The sequence below is a fragment of the Misgurnus anguillicaudatus genome, chromosome 11 (assembly GCF_027580225.2).
Source record: "Misgurnus anguillicaudatus chromosome 11, ASM2758022v2, whole genome shotgun sequence".
In the NCBI taxonomy this organism is placed as follows: Eukaryota; Metazoa; Chordata; class Actinopteri; order Cypriniformes; family Cobitidae; genus Misgurnus; species Misgurnus anguillicaudatus.
This window is the reverse complement of record NC_073347.2, coordinates 1249884-1264545: the sequence shown is the minus strand read 5'-3', so window position 1 is coordinate 1264545 and position 14662 is coordinate 1249884.

Sequence of the window (14662 nt, the reverse complement as noted above, 5' to 3'; positions counted from 1 at the left end):
CAAAGGCCAGATCTTCTAGCAGCTGCCCGACGTTTCCTTTGTCCAAACATTGCAAACAATGACGAAGGCTGCCAGAGGCGGACTCGCCATCTGGAGCACCGGGACATTTCCTGATGGCCTGGCGGTCGTTCTGGCCTGCCGTGCAGCCAGCTCAGGTTGACGTGATATGGACCGTTTCTCAATCCGAAAGCTGCAGCCCCTGAAGTTCGCATATGCAGGCTACATACGTCATCAAGCCTGGTTTATTTCAGTTAACTGAGCATTACATTCGCAAGTCATAATTAGAACAACAATTTACAATTCAATTCAAATTTATTTATATAGTGCTATAGTATAAGCAAACGTATTAATAATGTATCTTATACAAGAGGGTGCTAAGTTAAGCCAATGTCAGCTGACTCCCCAGGGTTGAAAAACCCCCTAGGAGAAAAACATCCTGACTTTTTTAGCCTGGGAAGAACAAAAAGTCCTAGGAGGAAAAAAAACCTTGGGATACAAGAACAGTGTGCTTCACAGGTGATGCTCATTAGCAATCGTATCACCGGTCTTGCGCCGCTCCCACAGCTCTCACCCGTCCTGCTTTCCACACACAGAATAAGAGTATTCATTGGTGTATTTTTATAGGATTTTTTATCCCAAAGTTGTACATACCTGACATATTGCTACTGCTACTGATTTGCTTTGAGTGTTTTTTGCAGTCTGGAAAAAGACAGCACCGATGTTTTGTTGAATCTGCTAACACAGTCGATCACACAACTACTTTTCCCATTTTAAATGTGTTTTTCAAGCTATGCTAATGCTGTCACTCAGACATTTTGCCACTCAATGGGTGTGACCGCAGTCACTTTCATCAAAGGTGACATCACATGCATACCCTCTATAGAAGAGATTTGTAAATTAAGCAGGGAAGGCTCGTTTGAGATTAGCAAATTCTGCGCAGAATAGATCACCGGTGATCGCCACAAGATGCATGCTGTTAGAAAAGTGTCAGAGGTATGTCCAAATTGCTCTTAAGTCACGCTGGCTTGTGCCGAAAAAAAAACTTGTGATGGCAAGGCAGCTCGTCGAATTTTGCAGGCAGGTGCAGTTGCTCTCCACTGACTGGTTGACGAAAAGTTTTGATGGGAAAAACTCATTGGCCCGGTAATGTCAGCTGATGACATCTTAGTTCTAAAAACTCCACTGTAGTAATTTTTATATATTTTTTAACTTGTTAATGACTTATTATGTATATATATATATATATATATATATATATATATATATATATATATATATATATATATATATATATATATATATATATATATTTATGAATTGCTTTAAACTTTTGTATAATGGCTGGATTATTTTCCAATAATGAACACTTCATCTTCATGTAAACATTTTAGTCGAGGCGAGCCATGTCTCAAGCAAGTCTAATGTCAGTTGACTTCCCTCCTTTTCAAGGAGAAAAAACTCTTTATTAAATTTTTAGGGGTAAAAAGTCCTTTGGAAATAAAACCTTGAGAGAGCCAGACATTAGCAGATTTAATAGATGATATAGGTCCACTATATATTAGATACTATTTTATAAAATTTTATGGGAATTAAAACAAAACAAAAAAAAAACTGGGAAAGAGAAACAAAATCCTATTAGCGTAGGGGCCACTCGCATGTAATGCAGGTGTCATAAAGTATAGTGGTTGAATATCTGATCGGTTTCGGACAAGCTAACTATTGTGGAATACTGTAAGTATATTTACAAGATGAGTGGTTAAGATGTAAATCCTTTGTTAATCAGAAATGTCTTTTAAAGACAGTGTAGTTTAAACTTTGCACTTTTAATAGTCTTTATTTTAATGTAGTAGTAATGCTATCATCTCTAACTTAAGTATGTGATTAATTTTTTTTATATATAAAACATAACATAACATTTGGTGTTATATAACATATATAACACCAAATATGCTGGTGTTGGCACATGTAGACAAAAACAATGGCTTCACTAAAAAGTAGACCAACAGAGGGATGCTAAAGGCAGTTCAACATTGTAAACATGGATTCAAAGCTCCAGCAAGTCAGCAGGTACATCTCAGAGTAAGTCAACCCATAGTTCAAATTTAAACTTGGTTGAACCTTTTTACTAAAACGGGCCCCTGGACAGTCTCGACTTTCAGCATTAGGGTCTTAGGGTCACAATATCATCTTGGTTTGTTAGTATTTTTGGTATGTTTTCCTTATGTTTATCCTCATGTTCATTTAGGGGCTGTCCACACGGAGACGCGTATCATACGTATAAATTTGTTAGCGTATTGGCGTTTCATCCACACGGATCCGGCGTTTTGGGAGATTGAATCCGCAATTTTTTGAAACCGGGTCCTAAAGTGGATAAATCTGAAACCGACACCCTTGCGGTTTCGTCTGTACAGCCAATCCGTATATTTTGTGAAGCGAAAACGTCATCACATCACGTGTCGGAAGCGTCACACGTAACAGTAACAACAATAACGGCGGACTACGTGATTGTGTTCGTGCTACAGAAGTTACTAAAGCCTACTAGCTTTATTACAGCAAAATCTATTGCTTCTATGCAATTGTGGTGACCAACAAGCGATAATGGACAACATCATACGTTGGTTATGCGCATGCTCAAAGTCTTCTTCTCCGTGTATAGTGTATATCTGTGGCAGAATTACAGCACCCCATACTGGTCCGGCTTCAGTCGGTTTCAGTGGTTTCGTGTTTACGGATTATTTTTTTAGAGCAAGGAAAAAAAATTATCGGATAGGGAATGCACCGGCTTTGTGTGGACATAGCCTTAGTCATCATCTTGTTAATTATTCTATTTCAGTTCTCGTTAGATTCCACTGTCTTCACCTGTGTCTTGTTTGAGTTAATTACCTGTGTTTGGTATAAATGCCCTGCCAGTCTTCAGTTTCTGGTCCATTTTTCCATCCCAATGTGAGTGCTTTGTTCTAGACAAACTAACTATTGCGAGATAAGTACATTTACTGGACATTTTATGTGAATGTTTTGTGAAGAAGAAGATGATGAAGAAGAATATGAACAAGATGGTGATGAAGAAGATAATGTTCCTGGTCCGATCTACTTGTGATATTATGCTGTGTATTAACCAGTGTGGAGTATTTACTGTTGTGTTGATGTGGATTCTAGTCTTTCGTCTGTTTATTGTGTTATTAAAGTGAATGCAGTTAAAACTACCTTCCTCGTTCTCCTTTGTCTGTACCACACCACAACCGTGACAGCTCTATGGCAATAGAAAATGACATATTGTTGTACAACAGAGTGATTGAACTCTTCTTGAGGAAAGAAAAGGATGAGGTATTTTGTTTCCAAATAATCCACAGGCTAATTTGGTGAGTTAAAGGCATTTTATTTAGTAAGCAAATAATATTTGTAAACTTTTTGTGAGTATCACCTTTTTAACAGTAAACCTTTGAAAAACTCTTTGCATTATAGACATTATTGCAAATAGATTTTGATCATTAAAAACACTTGGTAAGCAATTTCAAGAACCATTTATGCGATTTCTTTAGCATAAAAAAGTTTGTCTTCATTTTTAAATGGGTTTCTTTATAATATTTGCTGGCTCTAATTTTGTAGTGTCTTTTTTAATAAAATCAAATTTGACTTATTCATTGGGGTGTAAAATACAGTAATTTCTATTTTACTTTGCAATAGAAACACATCAACCATTAAATTCCAGAACAGATCATGTGACTCCTATCCAACTTATAGCCCAGCACAGGCACTGCACTTTTGAACAATGGTAAGCACAAAAATAAAAAATATAAAACTCTTCTAAATCTCCAAAATTAATGTTTAACACTTAATTAATGAATCTTTCTCTTTACTAAAAATCACATTGTGTTGATTTAACTTTAAACTGAAGTAAATTTGCAGTCCCAGACTCTTTCTTAGGGCGCACTCGCATTATCCAAACCAAACTGTGCCCCAGCGCCTCTGTGCCCTCTGTCACGACTCCTGGGTGATCTGTGGTGTGTATGTGTGCGTTTGTTGTTTACCGGTTGGTGACGGTTCCTCACGTGTGCACTTGCCCCTCCCGCTCGTTTCTGTAATCATTTGCCAGCTCTGTCTCGTTTCCTATCTCTATTTCTGTTCCTCTGTTCTGTTTCTTGTCACGCGCTCATTGTCAAGGTTGATCCTAGTCACGCGTCCAGTCCAGTCCAGTCAGTCGTTTGGTTGTTTTGTTGCTCTTCTCTGCTCGGTCTCAGATCCAGTCGCCGACATTTGGAGGCTAGCATCAGCTCGGAATCCTTAGCCGGTGTGTGACTGCGTTGATTTCTTCACCTGAACTTTTTCCTTCTCCGGTGCAGCTGGGTTGCCTCGCTTTTAGGCAGTACACCAGCCTTTCCGGGTTTTTGGGGAGTTTCATGCTGATTATGTGGATTACCTTTCCATCAGATTTTCTACCGTCAGTAAGGATTATCGTTGGTCGCCGCGTGAGGTCTTCGTCATCTCCAGTGGACTGAGGATCATTGTGTTTTCTATTTTTCTGTTTCTCCTTTTCTAAATAAACTTCCTTTTTCGCATGAGACTCGACTCGGAGTTTTCCCTGATAGAATGAGCGCGTCAGAGATGGAGTCTGCGAATTCAGAGGATTCAGATCCGGTGCAGTCTGCTCTTAATCAACAAGGAGCGGTTATCGCTCAGCACTCATCGCTGCTTACTGCGGCAGCCAGAGACTTCCGTACTTTGTCAGAACGCTTTTCGGAGTTAAGTATCCGATTGGACCAAATCACCAAGCCGATCGGAGGGCCATCTTCCTACGTCTGGTGGAGCTCCGCCCAACGTTGATCGTGAGCCACACGCGGCGACTCCTCCCACCTTTCGACGGCGACCCCAACACCTGCCAGGCCTTCATGCAGCAGTGTTCCCTAGTTTTCGCCCTCCAACCCCGGAGATTTGCCAGCGCTACATCCAAGGTAGCATTTGTTTTGACTTTACTCACCGGGAGGGCGAGGGAATGGGGAATGGCTGCTTGGGGGGCCAAGGCCCCGTGCACGGCTTCGTTTGAGGCTCTCGAGGGAGAGATGCTGAGCCTTTTTGATCGATCACTCCGAGGCGACATGGCGGCAGCCGAGCTGGTGAGGCTACAACAACGAAGATCGTCCGTTACGGATTACGCCATTTCATTTAAGACGCTAGCCATCACCAGCGGGTGGAATGATACGGCGCTTCGGGCTCAGTTCCTCGAGGGTCTCAACCCCTCCATCCAGGACGAAGTCGCTGCACGGGACCCTCCTACATCTCTAGAGGCGGCGATCGACCTGGCGCTAAGAATCGAAACACGACACCATCAGCGAGAGCTCCGCCGGTCGTTTCGCCAAATCGCTTTTTCATCAGAGGAGTTGGCTTCGTCACCATCGCTTGATGCAGAGGAACCTATGCAACTGGGTAAGCTCCGCCTTACCGCCGCGGAGAAACAACGTCGCCTGTCGAGTGGATTGTGTCTATACTGCGGTAAGGCGGGGCACATCGCCGCTTCATGTCCGGTAAAAGGTACCGCCCGCCGATGAGCTCGGGAGTTTCGGTGGGCGTGTCATCTCTCAAAACTCCCGTAAGCCGCACTGTTCTACCTGTCATTGTGATTTTTAATCAGTCTAACTTCCAGTCGCAGGCCTTGTTGGATTCCGGGGCGGAGGCCAGTTTCCTAGATGCCGGGTTGGCTGGATCCTGGGATATTCCTGCTATCCCTTTGTCATCCCCTCTCTCTGCCTGGACGTTAAAGGGACAGCACATGGCTATGATCACCCATCGCACACCCCCTGTGAGTTTGTTTGTTTCTGGCAATCATCGTGAGGAAATTGAATTGTATTTGTTGGATTCATCCCAATCACCAGTCATTTTAGGGCATGACTGGTTGTCCAAACATAATCCTCACGTTGATTGGCAGTACAGTGTTGTCTTGTCTTGGAAGTCTTCATGTCATGTTTCATGTCTTGGTCCGGCTCCTTCTGCTTCTTTGTGTTCTACTTTTCAGATTCCTGCTGCCGATCTCTCGGGGGTCCCGGCGGAGTACTCTGATCTGCATCGGGTGTTCAGTAAGGCTCGGGCCACATCCCTACCTCCTCACCGGTCATATGATTGTTCCATCAATCTCCTCCCAGGTACTTTCCGCCTAAGGGTCGAATTTTTTCCCTTGCTAAACCAGAGAGAGAGGCTATGGATAAATACATTAATGAAGCACTTAATGCCGGTCTCATTCGTCGCTCCTCGTCTCCAGCGGGTGCTGGATTTTTCTTTGTTAAGAAGAAAGACGGGTCTCTTCGTCCGTGCATTGACTATAGAGGGCTTAATGACATTACTGTTAAGAATAAGTACCCCTTACCGTTAATGTCTTCGGCTTTCGAGTTATTACAGGGAGCACGCGTGTTTACCAAGTTGGATCTGCGCAATGCTTATCATTTGGTACGCATCAAAGAGGGCGATGAGTGGAAGACAGCCTTTAATACACCATCAGGACACTGGGAATACTGCGTTTTACCATTTGGGCTTTGTAACGCACCGGCTGTCTTCCAAACTATGGTAAATGAGGTGCTGGGAGACATGATTAATAAGTTTGTGTTTGTGTATCTTGATGACATTCTCATCTTTTCTCCCTCCATGAAGATACACACCCAGCATGTTCGCCTAGTTTTACAACGGCTTTTAGAGAACCAGCTCTTTGTTAAGGCGGAGAAGTGCGAGTTCCACAAACAGTCGGTTTCGTTCCTGGGTTTTGTTATTGCCGAGGGAGAGATTCGTCCCGATTCCGCGAAAGTTAAAGCGGTCGCCGATTGGCCAGTACCCGACTCTCGTAAGGAGCTTCAGCGATTTTTAGGTTTCGCCAATTTTTACCGGCGTTTCATCCGGAACTTTGGTCAGATCGCTAAACCCCTTACTGCTCTCACTTCCACTAAGCTGCATTTCCGATGGGATGGAGAGGCTCAGGAAGCCTTTGATAAGTTAAAGTCCTGTTTTATCTCTGCACCGGTTCTCTCCATTCCTGATCCGGCTAATCAATTTATTGTGGAAGTAGATGCTTCTGATGTCGGAGTAGGCGCCGTTTTATCTCAGCGGTCGTCCATTGATGGGAAGGTGCACCCGTGTGCTTTTTTCTCTCACCGGTTAAACCCAGCGGAACGTAATTACGACATAGGTAATAGGGAGCTGCTGGCGGTTAGACTCGCTCTGGGTGAGTGGCGTCACTGGTTGGAGGGAACCTCAGAACCCTTTCTGGTCTGGACGGATCATAAGAATCTTGAATATATCCGTTCGGCCAGAAGATTAACAGCTAGACAGGCTCGCTGGGCACTTTTCTTTGACCGTTTTAACTTTTCCCTCTCGTACCGGCCTGGCTCTAAGAACACTAAACCTGATGCCCTCTCTCGTCTGTTCGATCACTCCGAGTGTGAGCGGACCGAAACCATCCTCCCGAGGGGGAGGATGGTCGGTGCTCTCATCTGGGGAATCGAGCAGCGGGTGAGGGAGGCCGGCCGAGAGGGGGAAGTGCCGGAGGAGTGTCCAGCGGGTCGTCTATGGGTTCCTGAGTGTTTGCGTTCCGATGTCATCCGGTGGGGTCATGAATCCAGGTTTGTCGGCCATCCGGGAATTCGGAGGACGTTGGCTGCCATTCGTCAACGTTTTTGGTGGCCTTCTATGGCCATGGATGTCAGACAGTTTGTATTAGCCTGTTCAGTCTGTGCTCATAATAAAGCATCCAATCAACCCCCCGCTGGTCTGCTTAGATCTTTGCCCGTCCCCTCCCGCCCCTGGTCACACATAGCCCTTGATTTTGTCACCGGGCTACAGGCGTCTGATGGTAACACTGTCGTTTTGACTGTGGTGGATCGTTTCTCTAAAGCGGTTCATTTCATTCCCTTACCTAAGCTCCCTTCTGCCAAAGAGATGGCTCAGGTTCTGATTAACCGCGTTTTTCGGTTGCATGGTCTTCCGTCTGATGTGGTTTCAGATAGGGGTCCTCAGTTTGTCTCTCGGTTTTGGCAGGAGTTTTGTAAGCAGATTGGCGCCACGGCCAGCTTGTCTTCTGGTTATCACCCGCAGACCAACGGGCAATGTGAACGGGCTAATCAGGATCTCGGCCGAACGCTTCGCTGTCTGTCGTCGCAACATCCGAACTCTTGGTGCCAACAGCTTCCGTGGGTCGAATATTCACACAATTCCCTTCCTGTCGCATCCACTAATTTGTCTCCTTTTGAATTATCCATTGGTTATTAACCTCCCCTTTTTCCATCACAGGAACCCGATGCAGCGGTTCCGTCTGCCTTAGCTTTCGTTCGCAGGTGCAGACGCACCTGGAAGAGAGCCAAAGACTTGTTAGTACAGACCTCCAGACGAACCAAAGCTGCGGCTGACCGTCACCGGCGACCGCCACCCCGTTATGTGTGTGGACAGAAGGTATGGCTTTCCACCAAAGATTTGTCTCTCCGTGAGCCTTCTCGTAAGCTGGCTCCTCGTTTCATTGGGCCATACACCATTATTAAGGTCATTAGTCCGGTAGCGGTTAAGCTTAAGTTACCACTTACTCTTGGTCGGGTTCACCCTGTTTTCCATGTATCCAAGGTTAAACCTGTGATCTTTGCCCGCAATAATTCTCCTGTCTCTGCCCCCAAACCCCCCGCCCCTCGTCTAGTGGATGGTGCCCCTGTCTATACGGTTAGGAGGTTACTAGATGTTCGCCGCAGGGGCAGAGGTTTTCAGTATTTAGTGGACTGGGAGGGCTATGGATCAGAGGAGAGGTGTTGGGTTCCGGCTCGGGATATACTGGACCCCGGTCTGATCGAGGACTTTCGTCGGCGACAAGGTGAGCCCCCCTCTGGTCCGTCATGTGCCGGTCATGGAGGGGGGGGGTACTGTCACGACTCCTGGGTGATCTGTGGTGTGTATGTGTGCGTTTGTTGTTTACCGGTTGGTGACGGTTCCTCACGTGTGCACTTGCCCCTCCCGCTCGTTTCTGTAATCATTTGCCAGCTCTGTCTCGTTTCCTATCTCTATTTATGTTCCTCTGTTCTGTTTCTTGTCACGCGCTCATTGTCAAGGTTGATCCTAGTCACGCGTCCAGTCCAGTCAGTCGTTTGGTTGTTTTGTTGCTCTTCTCTGCTCTGTCTCAGATCCAGTCGCCGACATTTGGAGGCTAGCATCAGCTCGGAATCCTTAGCCGGTGTGTGACTGCGTTGATTTCTTCACCTGAACTTTTTCCTTCTCCGGTGCAGCTGGGTTGCCTCGCTTTTAGGCAGTACACCAGCCTTTCCGGGTTTTTGGGGAGTTTCGTGCTGATTGTGTGGATTACCTCTCCATCAGATTTTCTACCGTCAGTAAGGATTATCGTTGGTCGCCGTGTGAGGTCTTCGTCATCTCCAGTGGACTGAGGATCATTGTGTTTTCTATTTTTCTGTTTCTCCTTTTCTGAATAAACTTCCTTTTTCGCATGAGACTCGACTCGGAGTTTTCCCTGATACCCTCTCACTACTCCTCCAGAAGCACGCACTTACACTGTACTTTTATCAATCTGAGCCTGGGCGTGCTTTCGTCATTAGGATGCGATCATAAAGATTCATAAGCCTGCTGCATGTAAGGGCGTGATTAACCAAACGCACCCGGGCACGGTACAAAGTCACACTAGTGACTAATCAAACAAACCAGGCTTTGGGAGTCAGATGCGCCCAGGCGGGGTTTGGTTTGGATAGTGTGAGTGTGCCCTTAGCTTATCTGGCTAATTGAATGCCATAAACCTCATCACAACCACCAAAAGCTTGCAATTATTTGCAGTGTTTTACTGTTAACCCCAATTTTGTCCTTACTAGTTAAATTAAGTTATCACAACTTGATATTACATAAAATATCAAATTTTAGCATCAAAACTTAAACAGATGTGTTTAATGTACTCATTTAGCAGCAAAAATGATTTTAATTAAAATTTTAAGTGCTATAAACTCAAATTATTAATTTGTTCAAATTATTCGCTGTCGCTGTGTAATACAACTGGCTGTGAAAATCTGCATTCAGCGTTGATTGGTCCATTCCTGATGCAGCAGCAAGCCTGACTAAGGCACTGGCAGTGAGAACCAAAAGAAGAGCCTGGAGTGAAACTGGGTAAGTACAGAGACTAAAACCCAGATATAAACTTTTCTTAACTGCTTTTACATGGTTTATTTTTATGTTATTAGCAATGTATAAACACATTCACTGTTTATCGTCGGCAGTAGCACTAAAGACAAGTCGTTGTAACGCAGTCATTCAAGAAATTCGTTAAGAGAAACAGTAACGTTATGCTGGTAGGTTGCTAAATAATACTTGTGTAAATTATTTTTAGTTTTATTTTAAAGTGGCATGTTATAGACAAGTTCAAGTTGCTAACTTTCCGTCAAGTTGAGATTCAGTGGAGAGACAGGGGAACGCTGGTAGGTTACTAAATGATACTAGTTTAAGAGCAACGCGACTTCCGGAGAACGGACCCAAAAACATATTCGGGACGTGTCCAGCAGAACTGGCGTGAATGGCCACCCTACGATAAATTCCCCTGAAGTACACAGGTATGTACATGTTTAACACACTTGTACGTTTTACTTTATTGACTGTTTAAAGTTTTGTTTCATACTGATGAACCAGGCATAAACGGGTGTAAGTTAATAACAAGTTTCTTGAAACGCCAAACCTTTCCAAGATGATGTTAATTTACAGTAAACATGATATTGCAGCTCTACCATCAATAAGAACCACATCTCATATCTACTGAAATGTCCATATATGTGATTTGTGAAATATTATCGGTTAAGGTTTTAAATTTGATGCTGCGTGAATACTGACTTGAGTTTCTTTGGCAAACTTTTAATCCACTGGCTGCTAGCTCACCAGGAGCCAGATTTCAAGTTTGCCTTAAGTGTGCCTTCTGTACAGACTTATTTATGCTTTTCATGATCTGAATTGCCCAAAGTCACTGAAGTACACAGTTGAATTTATTCAGTGCATTCTACTTTCCATGGGACAAAAAGACCTGCACCCTAAAATACAAACCTTGGCAAACTTTGGTTAAATGTAATTTACATGTTAAGGATTGTTAATGTGTCTTCTTAAAATGTGACTGCTGAAAATATGAGCTTACTGTAGTGAGCATGGTTTCTGTTAAATTTAAAGTGATACTTCACCAAAAAAATGAAAATTCTGTCATGATTTACAGACTCTCACCTGTATAAAATTATTTGTCCTGAATAAAACGAAGGAAGAGACTCTGATGAATGCCCGTAACCAAACGGTTCATGAGCCCCACTGACCTCCACAGTATTCTTTATTCCTACTGTTGAAGTGAATGGGGCTCACAAATGGTTTGGTTACAAACATTTCTGAAAATATCTTCCTTCATGTTCATCAGAACAAAGAAATATATACAGAGCAAGTAAATGATGACAGAACTTTAATGTTTGGGTATACTATCCCTTTAATTTAGATAAGAAATGTCTGGTTGTTCATGTGTCTTTTAAAAAGTTACAAATATGAGCTTATTGTAAAGAGCGTTTTTGTTATTGTAGAAGACAAACATGTTTGTGTTTAATTCCAACATGTACAGCATTTCTACTCTCCATACAGATTCACATTTTGGTGACTATAATAAGTGTATCTGTTGAAAATGTGACAAACATATGAGTTTACTGTTATGTGGTGGTTTTCCGGACAGGGCTTATCCTAGCCCCAGATTAAAATGCATGTTTAAATTACTTCCAAAACACCTTGTACTGACCTATTTTAACATATATCAGTGCCATTGCTTTGTCTCAAGATGCACACCAGTATAGTTTTTTGTAAGATTTGTTTGTAAAAACATCTTAAAGGGAAACTTCACCCATTTGCATTAAGCTTTGTATCATTAGAACCCCAGTCATGTTTTTAAATGGTCGTGCATCATTCCCTGAGACGGGAGAAATACTCATTTCAGTGAGGCACTTCCTTCTTTCAATGATGCAAAAATCGTCATTTTGCGTCACTGAAAGAAGGAAGTCCTGTATCTTTGTTGAGGGTGAAAGAATACAAACACTCATTCCTCATTTTTCCAAGGTGGGGGCTATGGGTGGGACCCACTCACCCTACAGACCAATTACAGATCAGTGGGTGGGACTTACGAAAATATACAACCCATTCTCACTCCCCAAGGCGCCAAAATCCGAAGCATGCTCAAACGCCCCCAGCGCCAGCACGAAGACGCGAAGGGTGCCCCTATGCATCACTATCAGAGGTGTAAAGAGTAGCTGAAAGCCATACTTGAGTAAAAGTACAAATTCCTTACTGTAAAAATTACTCCACTACAAGTTACAAGTTACCAATTTAAATACAACTTGAGTAAAAGTATTAAAGTAACCCAATTTAAAAGTTCTCAAGTATTTTTACTCGTACTGAATGTTGGCTCAAAGATGCACTAGTCCTCAACACAAAGAGACATTGTAGGTCAGTGAAAAACAAGAAAGTTTATTTATGAGGTTTTATTTCCTAATATAGAAAAGAAATCAAACCCCTCAAAATTTTGACCTGGCAGAACAAACATAGTCATAGTCTTTTGACTTAAATTTAATTAGGTTTTAGTCATATTTTTGTCATCTGAATTGATTTAGTTTTAGTCTAATTTCATTCAACTAAATGCCATGAGATTTTAGTCTAGAAATCTACATTTAATTTAATTTAAACCCATTTAATTGTGATATAAATATATGGTAACACTTTACAATAAGGTTCATTAGTTAACATTAGTTAGCTACATAAGTTAACATGAACTAATAATGAACTGCACTTATACAGCATTTATTCATCTTTGTTAATGTTAATTTGAACAATTACTAATACTTCATTAAAATCTTGTTAACATTAGTTAATGCACTCTGAACTAACATGAACAAACAATTAAAGCTTACATTTTTATTAACTAACATTAACAAAGATGAATAAATAATGTAACAAATGTATTGCTCATGGTTTGTTCAAGTTAGTTAATACATTAACTACTGTTAACTAATGAACCTTATTGTAAAGTGTTACCAAATATTCTTATATAGGCCTATCCTAAAAAAGATATCATTTTAATATTTAAAAAATTCCAGTAAACTAAAATTACACTAACAAAAATATGATAATGCATATTAAAAACGTGAAGTTGTTCATTTAAAAGATTAATTGTAAACACATGTAGTAGACGTAACACCACTATCTCACATTAAGTGCACTACATTTCTTCCGTCATGCATCCCTCTTTACAGTAAATACATTACAGCATACTTGATTAAATGTGAGGAAAGTGAAATTGTACACTTATTATCTATCTTATAATGTACTTAAGTTACTCGGGCAATCAGTACAGGACCTCGCTTGTTTATTTTGGCTTATATAGTAAGTTATATCAAGTTATGTAACTTACCAGCTCAGGTTAGCTGATGAAATAGCATCAGAGTATATAAACATTTGTGCTTGCCTTTGAGTTGCGTGATGACCCGATCCTGCGATCGCGCTTCACTTTTGTTTTGATTGTAGCATCACATGTTTAACAAAGGGTCCCTTGACTGAAGCAAATGTGATATGCATCCATATGTTTGCTCTTTATCTCTTCTCTCAGACCAGACGCTAACTTTTCTCTACAGTTTATGACATACACGGCACGCAGATGTCCCGCTATGGTGCCTCAACGCAAGCCATTCAGCGTTTGACATCAAAGTACCGCGAGACCAGACTTCTCCATATGCATTTGATTCAATCTCGCAGTACTTTGATTTCATACGATTGCTCTGCGCAGCGCCAAATGAAGTCCCTCAGTTGTGTGTGTGCGTGTAACCTCGCGACCACAGATTCTATCCATCATCACCCTCTGACACTTTCGTCTCGTTTTTATTTGACGAATAAACAATGTAGCGAGTAACGTTAAGTGTCATTTCAAATGTAGTGGAGTAAAGAGTACAAATACCCAATCAAAAATGTAATTGAGTAGAGAGTAAAAGTTGCCTATATTTTTGATACTCAGTACAAGTACAAAGTAGCCCAAAAAATACTTAAGTACAGTAACGAAGTACATTTACTCAAGTACTTTACACCTCTGGTCACTATATCGACGAAATGGGAACTCCGTTGCTTTCATGCTAATCTCTCAGCGTCGGATATAGACGAAAGGGAATCCCGAAAGGTGATGCCGTCACGTTATGTGACGATCGGCAGGATCATGCCGCTTCTGGACGGTAACTACAAAATTTTTTTTCCAAATGTTTTACCATTGTCGCTTGGGGTTGGGGTTAGAATGACTTTCTGTTACATAAAATTACATCCTAACCCAAACCCAACTCTAACCCTAACCCCAAGCGACAATGGTTTAAAAATCAGAAGACAAAAACTATAAACCAATACAGACATCCTAACCCAAAACCGAACTCTAACCCCAAGCAACAGTGGCTTAAAAAACAGAAGACAAAAAGTATAAACAAACTGACATCCAAACCCCAAGTCTAAACCCAACCCCAAGCGACAATGGTTTAAAAATTGGAAAAAAATTGAGTAGTTACCGTCCAGAAGCGGCATGATCCTGCCGATCGTCGCATAACGTGACGGCATCACCTTCCGGGATTCCCTTTCGTCTATATATCCGACGCTGAGGGATTAGCATGAAAGCAAC